General features: G+C 39.1%; 1 protein-coding gene and 1 long non-coding RNA gene across 2 annotated transcripts in view; one reads left to right on the forward strand and one right to left on the reverse strand.

The window, feature by feature from the left end:
* Window positions 1-3593, reverse strand: part of LOC308622355 — a 73736-nt gene extending 70143 nt beyond the window's left edge. Inside the window, exon 1 of the long non-coding RNA XR_014016613.1 lies at window positions 3497-3593. This is a non-coding gene — a long non-coding RNA (uncharacterized lncRNA). The remainder of the gene's footprint in view (window positions 1-3496) is intronic.
* Window positions 3594-3731: 138 nt separating this feature from the next.
* The window catches only part of DMTF1 (cyclin D binding myb like transcription factor 1), a 45145-nt gene continuing 35573 nt past the window's right edge, over window positions 3732-13303 (forward strand). Inside the window, exon 1 of the mRNA XM_081243696.1 lies at window positions 3732-3834. The gene's annotated coding sequence lies outside the window, so the exon portion shown is untranslated. The remainder of the gene's footprint in view (window positions 3835-13303) is intronic.

Here is a 13303-nt window from a genome sequence, read left to right on the forward strand (position 1 = left end):
TTTTATAATACCTTCTATTTATGAAAGAACTATTTTTCACTTTTTTTCTACAAAATATTTAATTACTAATTAGGTAAATCCTAGGATAATATTAAAAATCTCATGCATTCCCTAGGTACGTATTGACTAAGTAGTGAGGTAGGAAGCACCGAGAATTATAATTGCAGAAAGTTGCTCTAGGTTTAAACTTTGGATAGTCTTACGTTGATAATGCATGTTAAAGATATAGAGGTGTTACTATCATAGGTTTACTTTTTAAATTATGTATTAAACTAATACTAAAATACACTTGTTTTCCCCAAGTAAACACCAATTGACCTTGGGAAAAGGTAATTATGAAAGAAACTCACCCAGAAAGGAAGAATTAATTATGAGCATGCACTTGACTTTTTTTAGGGAATTAACAGCAAAGTGCAGACTAACCTAAGATTTTTCACAAGAGAATGGGTAGCAACTATAATTTAGATAACACTCTCTTATGCCTCAGTGAAAAAGAATCCTACACGGTAATGCTTTCTGGAAAATGTAGCTAATTAAGAACCAATTCCTCATAAATGGTAATGTTAACAATTTTACATATGTAACTATTATCTCATTAGAACTCTACTTTGAGTAATTTAATTGCTTTTCTGGTTCACGGGTTTATTAGTGTCCATATTTAAGTGCTTACTACATATGACAGGCTCTGTGCAAAGCATGTTGCCTACACTATGCTGGGAGATAGATTTTAGTATCCCCACTTTTCAGAAGCAAACGAAGCTTAGAGATACGAAGTACCATACCCACCGCTAAGCAATAAAGTCAAGATTCACACTCGGGTCTGACTTCAACATCTATACCACAACACTCTCCTGCTTCGTGGTGTTGGTTACCTATTATTTATGTACTCTTTTAAACATTGAATGATATATGCCATAACCACAGTGGGATGCAGAGATTACCACAAACTGGTAATAAAGTTAGATGCAATAAAATGCTGCTCTTGACAGTTATTTTTGAAAATTGGTCAAATGTATCCTTCTTCCAGTTCAGTAAAGACTCTGGAAACTGGTTGTAATCATTTTTCATTATAAAAAGACTGTTGCCAAAGTGTACTTTTTGAGCTGCAGAAGGGTAGTTCAGAGCATAGGCTCTGGAGCTGAGGCTTTCATTCTGACTCTACCATTTATTTGCTGTGTTTCCTTGGACACATTCCTTCACTTTTTTGGTTCTTGTCTAAAATGGGAATCAGTTGTAATAACTATACTGAAGCTTTGGCACTTGTGAACATTAAATGTGTTTAATATACGTAAAGCATTTAAATGACACATAAGCACTCAAAAAATGTTAGCTAAACTTGTCCAAATCCAGGCCCTTTTATATTTTCTTTTTTTTAAATAGACCTTATTTTGGGGGACAGTTTAAGATTCACAGCAAAATTGAGGGGAAGATACAGAGACTTCCCACACTGTCCCTGCCCTACACATGAACATTATCAACATATCCCACCAGAGTCGTACATTTATTTGCAAATGATGAACCAACATTGACATATCATTAACAACCAAAGTCCGTGGGTTACATTAGGGTTCACTATCTGTGTTGTACATTGTAGGGGTTTTGATAAATGTATAATGCCATGTATCTACCATTACAGCATTATACAAAATCATTTCGCTGCCTTAAAAAATCCTCTGTGCTCCACCTATTTCTCTTCCTCTGGCCTCAAACCCTGGCAACTACTCATCTTTTTACTATCTCCATAGTTTTGCCCTTTCCAGAAAGTCAGATAGTTGGAATCATTCAGTAGGTAGCCTTTTCAGATAGACTTCTTTCACTTAGTGGCATGCATTTAAGAGTCCTCCATATCTTTTCATGGCTCGACAGCTCAATTCTTTTTAGCACTGAATAATACTCCATTGTATGGATGTACCACAGTTTATCCATTTACCTATTGAAGCACATCTTGGTTGCTTCTAAGTTTTGGCAATTACAATGAAGTTGGTATAAATATCTCTGTGCAGCTTTTTATGTGGAGGTAAGGTTTCAACTATTTGGGGTAAATATCAAGGAGCAATTAATGGATCACATGGTAAGAATATGCTTAGTTCTGTAAGAAACCACCAAACTGTCTTCCAAAGTGGTTGTACCATTCTGCATTCCCTCTATCAATCAATGAGAGTTCCTATTGCTCCAAAGTGTCATCGGCCCTTGGTGTTGGCAGCGTTTGGGATTTTAGCACTTCTAACTGGTGTGTGATGGTATTTCGTTTTACACTCTCTTTTATGAAATGCAACATTTATGAGTGAGACAGTTACCCCAAAGAACAGATAATGTGGACTACTGGTGAAAACTGTGTACATTTGACTTAAAATCGAAACAAATATTTATCTAACTAAACCCATTTCAGTGTGTACTTTTCCCCCTTTCTTCAATGAATTAGTGTCACTTCCACGAAGTCTTCCAACTACGTTTTGTATTCAAAAGAAACCAGAGTTGCAAAAAAAATTTTTTTAAGCCAAAAGAGAGGAAAAGAAATCACTAAGCATTATCAACTTCATTAGTTAAGATCAATTCAAAACGTAGTATACACACTCTTGACGGCCTTCATTTGACCTTTACAACCGATGCTCACTACACTCCCATTGTGACAATGTAGTGTAAGTCTACGCATAGCTGCTGGATGCAAGTACATTTGTCAAATCTAATTTCTAAACTCCTCTCATCCCACTAGCAAAAGCAGCGTACAATAAATCAATTTTATAAACAAGTGAAATGAATCCTAAGAAGAGTTGTAACAGGGCTCCGACCACTAAAATCTTCGGACCTCTTTGGGAGATTGGGATTGACATATACACACTGCTTTATATAAAGAGCTACCTAACAAGAACCTACTGTATAGCCCAGGGAACTCTATTCCCAACTCTGTAAAGACCTATATGGTAACAGACTCCAAAAAAGAGTGGATATATGTACATGTATAATTGACTCGCTGTACAGCAGAAACTAACACAACACTGTAAATCAACTATACTCCAGTAAAAAAAAAATTAATTAAAAAAATTTTCAGGACTCTTTCAAAACAAAAATCTCTGCAGGAGTCTCTGGAAGCTTAAAGACTCTGGGGGCGGGGCCGAGTATTGGTCTTCCCTGAAAGCTCCCCAGGCTAGCTGAAGAGCATCCACTTTAGAAAAGCCGTGCTTTATAAGGCGTACCGTGCACGACAGAAGAGCATATTCACACAGGATACATTTCACCAAGAATTGCATCATACGCCCAACGGGTAACACCTCTACGCGCCTACGGCAAGGCAGACCAAGTCAGAAGAGCCAGACATACAATTCCCGGTTATCGTCTACACCCAGACCCCGCTTTCTAACAGTTCCACACGCGAGGCTCCCTCCGCTCCGAGGCCCAGATTACGAAAGTCGGCTGGCGAGGCCCAACTGTCGCCGAGCCAGGAAAACCACAGTTGCGCCAAAGAAAGAAGGTCCTCCTTCATGGCATCAGTCAGTACCTATTTCCTTGTAGGAGGAGGAGAAAAGAGCAGACAACGAACAACTCCCACTCAGACGGGGCTCGAAGCTCAAATAATCAGGGACCTTTTTTCGCGCTCCGACTTGGCCGGAAGTGACGCCACGGCCAGCGCGCAGGGCCGCCCCCAGGGAGAGGAGGCCGGGCGGGGGAGCGCGCGGGGGCTGGGGGCGGGGCGCGGCCGTAGCTCCGTTTCCGGTGGCTTGTCGCGCTCGCTCACTCCAGCTGCAGCCACTCTTGCCCGTGGCTGCTTCCTCCATCCTGGTATTTTTTGGAGCCTCCATCCTGGTTCTTCCAAAGTGCCCGGACCCAAAACAGGAAGTAAGTGCGATGGAAGCTTCAGGTCCCAGGCGCCGCTAGGGCCGCTCCGCCCAGTGGAGCCTGTCCGGCCCCCTTGCTGCCCGCCTGTTCTCGCCGGCCGGCGCCAGCTGCCGGCGCTCGGGCACCGCGGGCGGGGTGGGAGCTGGGCCTTCATGACGCTGAAGCTGCAGTCCCCGCACGCTCACGCCAGGGCCTCCCTCTCGGGGCCGGGCCTGCGGCGGTGGCGTGGGCAGCAGAGCAGGATAGCGAGCGGCCGCCGAGGCACAGCTAGCGATCCGGCGGGGGCGGAAAATGGCGGCGGCTTCGGAGGAGCTAAATGGCGCCGGGACCCCTGGGGGTGGGGTGGGGTGGGGTGGGCCGGGAGCTGGGCGAGAGAATCGGGCCCGGGAACCCCGAGAGTAAGGAAGCCTTCCTTGCTTTTTCGTAGGGTTTCTTTTTTACGTTTTTGTTACCTTTTCGGTTTTATTTGGTACTGTGAAGGAGAGGTGAGCTTGGATGGGATCGAGAGAGTTGGGGCTTGTCTCGCGCCACCCCACCGCACCCCCTATTTTTTCCTCTTACCTTTTCGCCTCTTCGACTCTTCTCCCACCTTTTGGGGTTCATTCTCGCTCAGCTGTCCATGGCCTAAGCGGAAGGGATCGGGGTTGCTGGCCGAACCATCTCTGTCAGCCTGAGTCTCTTAAAAGGGAAAGATAGGAGCTGAAGTGCGGGGAGACAGACCTAACCCGGCAGAGAACGGGAAAATGAGCCTGCAAGATAGGGATTGTCGTATTTTGACGAGTTCCGAGGAAGTTTTTAAATTTTTTATTTTCTTCGTCCTTTAAAATAGACTTTGAGAATCTTTAGGGAGTCTGTGGCATAGGTTTGAGGGTAGAAGTGGCCAATTCTATGCAGTTGAATGGTACAGCATGTGTTTTTAGAATAAAAATAATTCGGTGTAGATAAGGAGAGGTGATAAATCTGTGAACTGTAAAAGTCAGGGCTCCCTTTCCCTGATTGAATTTGGAAATTCACATTCAATGGTTATTTTCTCGTAACTTGATTCATCGTTGTGCACCTTCTTTATGACCGTAGGTGAGGCTGCTTGTTGGGACATTTGACAAAAAGCGTATTCTGTAGGATTACTTCCTAATGTTCAGTATTTTAAACTTACAGTAATACCGTTTGGAAGTATTTTATCTTTTACGGATTTTACCTTTATTTTGATTTCCCGAAGACAACCATTTATAGCTTTTAAGCTCCAGTTCAAGTAAGACATTCTTGCATTGTGTTGAAAGTTTTACAGGCAGAAAAACTATTTTTCAGGGAAGAATTTTCATATTTTTCCATTACTTCATATTTTTTTCCTTTGAGCTGCTGTTAAACTTGTGTTTCAAATAACTTTGAGTGTCACTGCATTGTTTTCTATTTATTTATTTAGTAATTTGAATAATTTACCAGCATTTAAACGTTTAAAGTCCGTGCTGATAATACACCAAAAACTTACCTTTTTGCTGTGATGCTGTAGTGCTGGTAAGATACATTTATTAGGTTAAGATTTAGAGACTTAGATAAGGTTCAGGAAGAAATTAAGTTTATGTTCCTTACCGTTACAAAAATTGTCACTCTGTTTGACTAAAATTTGGTGTGAGAATAAAGTTTTTTTCCCTTCATTCACAAGGGACAAAAACTATCCTGATCATTTCTGGGGGGAGAATTACGTGTTATGAAGAAAAAATATTTTATGTTTTATGATAATCTTATTTTAACTCCCATATACTAAGTAAGTACTTTATGTGCCACCAAACAAGCTAATTATTATTTTTTTTTTTTTTTTACTATTTTAGTTGATAGGCTCACCCCAAAATATGCTTTTTGGGACTGATCTAGAACCTGCATATTCTCCGTGAATCTATTTAATTGATTGCAGTTGAGCTAGATGGTGGAGCCAAAATGCTATTGCCCTGTCTTCATCAACAGTTAATCAGTAAGTACTGGGCATTGCATACGTATATAGAACTTTAAGTCCACACTTTTAGCAGTTACATGAATAAATATATGCTATATAAACATTTTTCTCTGGGTGTTCAGGTTTTAGAAGTATTTTGAGGGGAAGCAGTCACGGGAAATGGTTACTGGTAGAGAATTATACCCCAAAAGAAGGTAGTTGTCTTCTTTAGTTTTGGTTTTTTTTCCCCCAAGTTCTCTTCTTTTTACAGGCTTTTTTTAAGATGTAGAAAAGTTACCTCGTTTCACCCCAAGGCAGCGGGAGAGATAAGTGTATTTGTAAGGTTAGCTAGATGTTACTAGTTAATATTGAAATAAAAACAAAACTAGTCCTTACTTTTCCACATAATATTTATCTTTCTGCTCACTTATTTCTCTCTCCAACAACTACAGACCCTAATTGTTTTTGTTTTTGTTTTTGTTTTGCGGTACCGTGGGCCCCTCACTGCTGTGGCCTCTCCCATTGCGGAGCACAGGCTCCGGACGCGCAGGCTCAGCGGCTATGGCTCACGGGCCCAGCCGCTCCGCGGCACGTGGGATCTTCCTGGACCGGGGCACGAACCCGTGTCCCCTGCATCGGCAGGCGGACTCTCAACCACTGCGCCACCAGGGAAGCCCCAGACCCTGATTTTTATTAATGTTGTAAGAAACTTGTATGTCCTGAAAATAACATCTCATTATTTTAAACAGTTGTTGTTTTCATGCTCCATTAAGAACATTGACTTAAGTTAACACTTGTGAGGATGAGTAAGATAATGTGAAACAAGTGTCCCTAGGAATTTACAGCCTGGCACATAGATGTTAAAATATTGAGGGGGCGGGGAACTGTGTTTTGTTGTAAAGACATCAAAACTTTGAAAAGATTAGGAAGAGTTCCAGTTTTTTAAATATCTCATATAGAAGCTGCCTACTTAACACTGAGTTGTTAACCTGCTTTGTCAAAATGGAGTTTTCTTTTTTAATTGTTTTCTCTTACCACCATCATTTTTAGCACCCTTTTTTCCCCCTCATATAAAAGGATTCTTTAGGAATTGGTATGTTTCTAAATGCTTTGCAAATTCAGCTCCAAAGCCTTTTCTGTCCTTAAGTGCTACGCAGTGACCTGAGAAAGTGATAAACCTATTGCCAAGGGCATTAAATATAAAATACAGAGAGTTATCAAATAGATGTGGTATTTTCTTTCATATTATTTCTCCCCTTCACTTTTTTTCCTTTTGTGAAGAGGATGCTTGTAATAGAAATCACAAGTAGGCTTTGTTTTTGTTTTGATTCCGTAAAGGTAAATGATAAACTTTAATAAAAGAAGACACCTATCATGTCTCTTTTTTCACGTTTATAGAAAGATCCCATTCCACGAATGAATACCAGAAAGAAGTTGTCATGAAAAAGCACACTGGAGAGCTCTTTATGAACACTTTGTCTTTTTGTTTGGCGGGGTGTGTGTGTGTTAACCTTATGCCATTTTTTTTAGCTGTCATTTTAGTTGTGTGCACTGTGTTGTCAAGCCCTTCTTCCAAGTAACCGGTTGTCAAAACTAATCTTTTTGACTCTCAGGTGTTAGGCAGCAAAAAAATGCTCTTTAGTTTTATTTACTGTCTGTGTATTTTAGTATCTGTTGCAGAAGTGCAGTTTAAAAATCGGCGTCAGTGTATATGAGAACTATAGTGATAATGTATTCCCTTTAAAGAGCTTCTGATGATGCCTTGCTTAAAGGACTCAGTTTTCAATGGCTGAAATCTTAAAATGTAGCCAAATACACATTGCATAGCTCTTAAATCATGCACCGGGTAAAAGACAACATTTTTGTTTTTTAATATGGTTGTATTGCCAAACCAGGTATGAAATGCTGTACCTTGAAATGAATCATACTACCAAGTAATTTTTTTTACTGTTATGGTGTCATTGTTTTCAGTAGTTGGTAATTGAAATCAACATCTTAAACAATTAAAGCCTATTATAATAAACCCTGTTAATATCTTTATTGACTTTTTGTGTGTGTGTGTGGTATGCGGGCCTCTCACTGTTGTGGCCTCTCCCGTTGCGGAGCACAGGCTCCAGATGCGCAGGCTCAGCGGCCATGGCTCACGGGCCCAGCCGCGCCGCGGCATGTGGGATCCTCCCGGACCGGGGCACGAACCCGTGTCCCCTGCATCGGCAGGCGGACTCTCAACCACTGCGCCACCAGGGAAGCCCCTTATTGACGTTTTATGGTATACAGTCATATTATCTTAAAACCAAGTCATAATGAAGATAGTTAGGTACCTTAATTCAGTATGCTTGTATGTTCATTTATAGTTCTCTTTCTCAAACTTTTCCACAAAGTATACAGAAGAACAAATCCCCAGGGGCCTGGGACCATAGTCCAAAGCATTCAACCTCAACTGTGAAGTGACCCCATTCCTATATTTAATAAAATCAATATTTAAGATGTCTGTGGCTTTGTCTGTTTCCTGATATCCCTCTATGTCCCCATGTTCAGGATATAGGAATTTCTTTTTCTTTTTATTAACTTTCGTTATTTTTACTTTTAAAAAATATATTTATTTTTGGCTACATTGGGTCTTTGCTGCTGCACACGGGCTTTCTCTAGTTGTGGCAAGCGGGGGCTGCTCTTCCTTGCGGTGCGTGGGCTTCTCACTGCGGTGGCTTCTCTTGTTGAGGAGCACGGGCTCTAGGCACGCAGGCTTCAGTAGTTGTAGCACATGGGCTTAGTTGCTCCATGGCATGTGGGATCTTCCCAGACCAGGAATTGAACCCGTGTCCCCTACATTGGCAGGCGATTCTCAACCACTGCACCACCAGGGAAGTCGAGGAATTTGTTACCTATTCTCCTCCACTACGACTTTCTATTTAGCAGAGTTTTCATTCTTTCAAAATAAAAATATTTCAAAACATATCTTTCAGATTTTTTATTGTATGTTACTAAGCAAATCCGCTTATAAGCATTTCCTAAGGCGTTAGTTACGTACCACCTAAGGTATGACAGTGGCCAATATGGAGTCTACAATAGCAAGACCTTGAAAACAAAAATGTTCAGTAATAGTTTAATGGTTCGATAAGTTTAGGTACCATGTGCCCGTTTAAAGTGCTATGGAAGAATAACTAGTAATATCGGAAAATGCTCCCCATAAAGTGAAGTGCAAAAAAAAAGTTATGAAAGATGTGACGGTATGGTAGCAGTATCATAAAAACAATTAAAAACAGATACGTTGATATGTGGCTGAAAGGTTTGGAAGATTATCACCAAGAAAAAAGGAAAATGAGTAATTTTCTTGTTATATTGGGGCAGGAAAAAAGATATCTGAAAACTAAATGTGTCCTTACTGCCTTATTCGTTGAATTATGCCGAAAACTGCGTCAGCTAGCGTTTCTCAATCTTTGCCTCATCCAATAAAATTCTGGTGCTTTATGTTCTGTAGCTTGCTTGATTTCCCCTTATAAAACTATTTTATAATGCTGAATGTTTTTCACACCATGTAGTCTCATCCCATCTTGCAATGAAGAATCACATCTTCAAGCATCAAGGGTCAGCAAGTGTTAGCTCTGAGCTTCTCATGATCTCTAATAATAGAATCTACCCTTCCCCGTTTGTACTAGTCCTGTGCTTGGGAACCAGGAAACATTTATCTACAGAAACTGGTCCCAAAACCAGGAAGAAATGCCACTTTTCTTGGTTTGATCTAGTTTTTAGAAGATTATGACACTTGGTTGCCTGATAAACCAGGACAATTATGTAGACTCAATTGATGGAAATACCAGTTTAAGATAATCTAATGAATAAAAACTTTACATCAGTACTGGAATGGAGTAGAATAAAGGATTCTTGTCTTTAAAGTCTATGTTAAGTAACAGATCCAAGAGTAGTAGGTTTTTGGGTTCTACATTGAGTAGGGTCATCTTGTTCATTGGGAGCTATAAATGTAAACAAATACGTTTCTCATTTAAATGTGAGTATAATAACTGTTCTGTACCACATTCCAGGTATTCTTTTCTTGATTTTACTAAGGTATTATTAAGATATCCACCAAATGATGGAAACGTGCCCAGAATGCCATTTCACCAATTAAAATGGCTGTTAAAAATTTTTCCTTTCATGTTCTCACTTCTAGTTGGTTAAAAAAAAGTAGTGCATATGGTATAACCCATTTGAGAGAAAGAAAGGAAGATTTAAATAGGCTGATGGTGGACTTCCCTGGTGGTCCAGTCATTAAGATTCTGCGCTTCCAGTGCAGGAGCCGCAGGTTGATCCCTGGTAGGGTAACTAAGATCCCACATGCCTCGTGGTGTGGCCCAAATAAATATGTAGATTGTCTTTTTTAAAAAATGTTTTAAAAAAAATAGGCTGATGGTGTGTATTTATTTGCCCCAAAGGGAACCAAAATTTTGATGTTAGAATTGGAGATCTTCTGATATATTTCCCTATTAAACCAAATGGGGAACGGGTTTTGAAGTTAAGCATAGTTTCACGTATAATGATGAATTACAGTACAAGGCCCTAAATTACTCAACTTTGTACCTTACTATCGTACGTTGATTTATTTACCAACATTTTTCAGTTACTCTAATAGTCATATTAAAATACAGATGTACTCTTCCTATAAATAACAGCTGTCTTGACTCTACCATAGATCTTCTCACTCTGCTTACTTTGAGAGCTAAACCTTGTAAAAGACCTGTTTTGTATTACCTTCCGTACTTCCAATTCTCTGTATTCCAGTAGGTCAACAGTATTCTACTTATTGCCAAATCAAGTAGTCACTTCTCCATCTTATCCTGTCAGCAGTATTTAACAGTCAACTACTTAATGCTCCTTGAAAAACACTCTCAAGCCTTTTAAGTAACATCTCTTAGTTTTCCTCCTGTATCCCTGGCTGGTCCTTCTCAGTCTCCTTTCCTTGTTTGTGCATTGCTTGACTTCTGCTTCAGAACTCTAGGCTATCTTCTCTAACTTCTCTAGGTGATCTTATCTTTAAAAACAATTTGCATGCTACTAACTCAAATTTACAGGTCTAATCCCTGCCCGTTGAATTCCAGCTTCCAACTATAAACTTGACATCTTCATTTGGGTGCCGTATATCTTAACTTGTTAATATTAACAGTAATAAAAATATTTAATAAATATCTTCTAGTGCCCCAAAACTCAGTCAGTTATTCAAGCCAAAAGTCTAGGAATCATTTTGAAATAGCTCCTCATCTCTTAATCTACTTTCAGCAAATCCTGTCAACACTACCTCCAGAATAAATCCTCTGTCCACGCTCCTTTCTTTGATCTCTGCCACCTATTCCAAATGACTATCATCTCTTGGACAGCTGCTTGTTTCATGACTTACTCCCTTATCCATTCTCCATATTGCAGTCTGAATGATCTTTTCAAAATGTAAATCGTATTTCCCAATTTAAAACAGTCCAAGGATTTATAAGCCCTTGTGAGATGTGCCCCTGTCTTTTTCTCCAGCCTTAAATTCAGCTACTCTCCCTCTTGCTCGGAAGCCTCTGCCATAGTGGCTTTCTTTTTTAATCCCCTCCTGCCAGGCCAAATCAGGTCCCACCTTGGGGACTTTGCTGTTAATCTGTTGGCTGGCTTACAGTACTTGCTGTTGAAGAAATGTAAAGTAGCCATTAGGGTAAGCTTCCCTATTTGTAGTATTTCTATAAAAAGTGTATGTAGCAGGAGGAATATATTGACATATATGAGTAAAATAACTGGAAGGAGGCATGAGAAACTGACAGCATTGTTTACCTCCAGGCAGGGGGTCTAGGGAACTAGAGTGGAAAGTAGACTTCACCTTTACCTTTTGAATTTTGAACCATGTAAATGTGTTACCCTAAAAAGTAAATTGAAAATAAAATTAGGTGAGTTTCTTAAATATTAATAAATCCAGACTCTGTAGCTGTAAGTACAAGTGGGGAAAAACCCCAGGAAGGTAAGTCAAGAGCTTATCTTTGGGGGTTAAAAAAAAGTAGCCACTATATCCCAGTGCCTAGAGAGTCCCTGGCACATTGTACATGTGATATATATTTGTTGATTGAACAGATGTGCTAGTTAATTTGCAAAGCAGTGTAGAAGCATTTACTCATCTCTAACATGAATTATCAGACTTTTTTAAATGAACCTAGATTCCTGATTTAAAGCTAGTACACTGCATGGGATCAACCTCTAACCCCAGTACAGGTTATCAAGAATGAAATACTCTCATCTAGTTATTTCAGACTCCTTTTTCCTTGTACTTACCTTGTATCTTACCTTAAGATACCCTTCCTTGTATCTTCCCATATCTTCTCAAATCCACCTTTATTTTCTCTTTTTCCCGAAGTTTTAGATTAATTTAGGTCCTAAGATGACAGTCATTAAATTGCTAGACCAGTAACCATTTTGTACCTATCAAATGAGGAGTTGTGCTGGTTTTTTTTTTTTTTTTTTTTTTTTTTTGCTTTGTTGTTTCTTTTTAAATAAAAATACTAGTGGCAAGGTATTTTTATTTACTACCAGGAGTAGAGTTTACACCTCAGTGGTTGGAATATAAATTTGTACATCCCTTCTGGAAAGTAGACTGCAGCATGATTTAAGAGTTTATTTTGTTGTATTCTTTGATCTAATACTTTTCAGTAATTAATATTGTTTAAGGAAATAGTGTATGAATGTTTCAGTGTTTTACGGAAATGAAAAATTGGGAAGAATGTAAATGTCCAGTTATAGGCTATTTGTTGGATAATGTCATGTTTTTTATGCAGTGGAAGTTTTAAACGATACAGAAAACTTCAGTTAAATACCTAGGTTGGTTTCCTTCACATTTTTCAATGTGAATGAACTCTAAAATGCAGTATATAAAATTGCTTCTACAGCCGCATAGCACAGGGAGATCAGCTCGGTGCTTTGTGACCGCCTGGAGGGGTGGGATAGGGAGGGTGGGAGGGAGACGCAAAAGGGAGGGGATATGGGAACATATGTATATGTATAACTGATTAAATTTGTTATAAAGCAAAAAATTTAAAAATTTAAAAATTTAAAAAAATAAAAAAATAAAATAAAATAAAATTGCTTCTACAGTGTAGTCTCATACACAAACACACACAAATCAACAAGAGTGAAGTAATGATTTTGGCAAGTTTATGGGTGGTTTTAACTTCTTTTTTCTTTTTTTAACATTTAATTTCTCCATCTTCTACAGTAAGTATTACTTTATTCAGCTTTTAAACTTTTTAATGGATTCTGAAGTGAGAACAACAGGAAATCTATTAACTGACTGGATGTTTCTCTAGCAGGATCTGTACCTTTTGCACTACAGAGTTATTTATATATAGCAGTTCTCAAAGATACCCATCCTAGAGAGGAGTTCTAATTAGAATACTGCAAAAATGAGAATTTTAATCATTGTTTTTTGCTGAAACATCCCCTTGAACCTTAAATCTTGCTGTGTTTTTTAATTTTCGGTTGATCCTTTGGGATGAAGATGAGAAGTTTCTTGAAAGAAACCTTTAAAAA

This window comes from Mesoplodon bidens (genome assembly GCF_964165515.1).
Source record: "Mesoplodon bidens genome assembly, chromosome: 9".
NCBI classification, from domain to species: Eukaryota; Metazoa; Chordata; class Mammalia; order Artiodactyla; family Ziphiidae; genus Mesoplodon; species Mesoplodon bidens.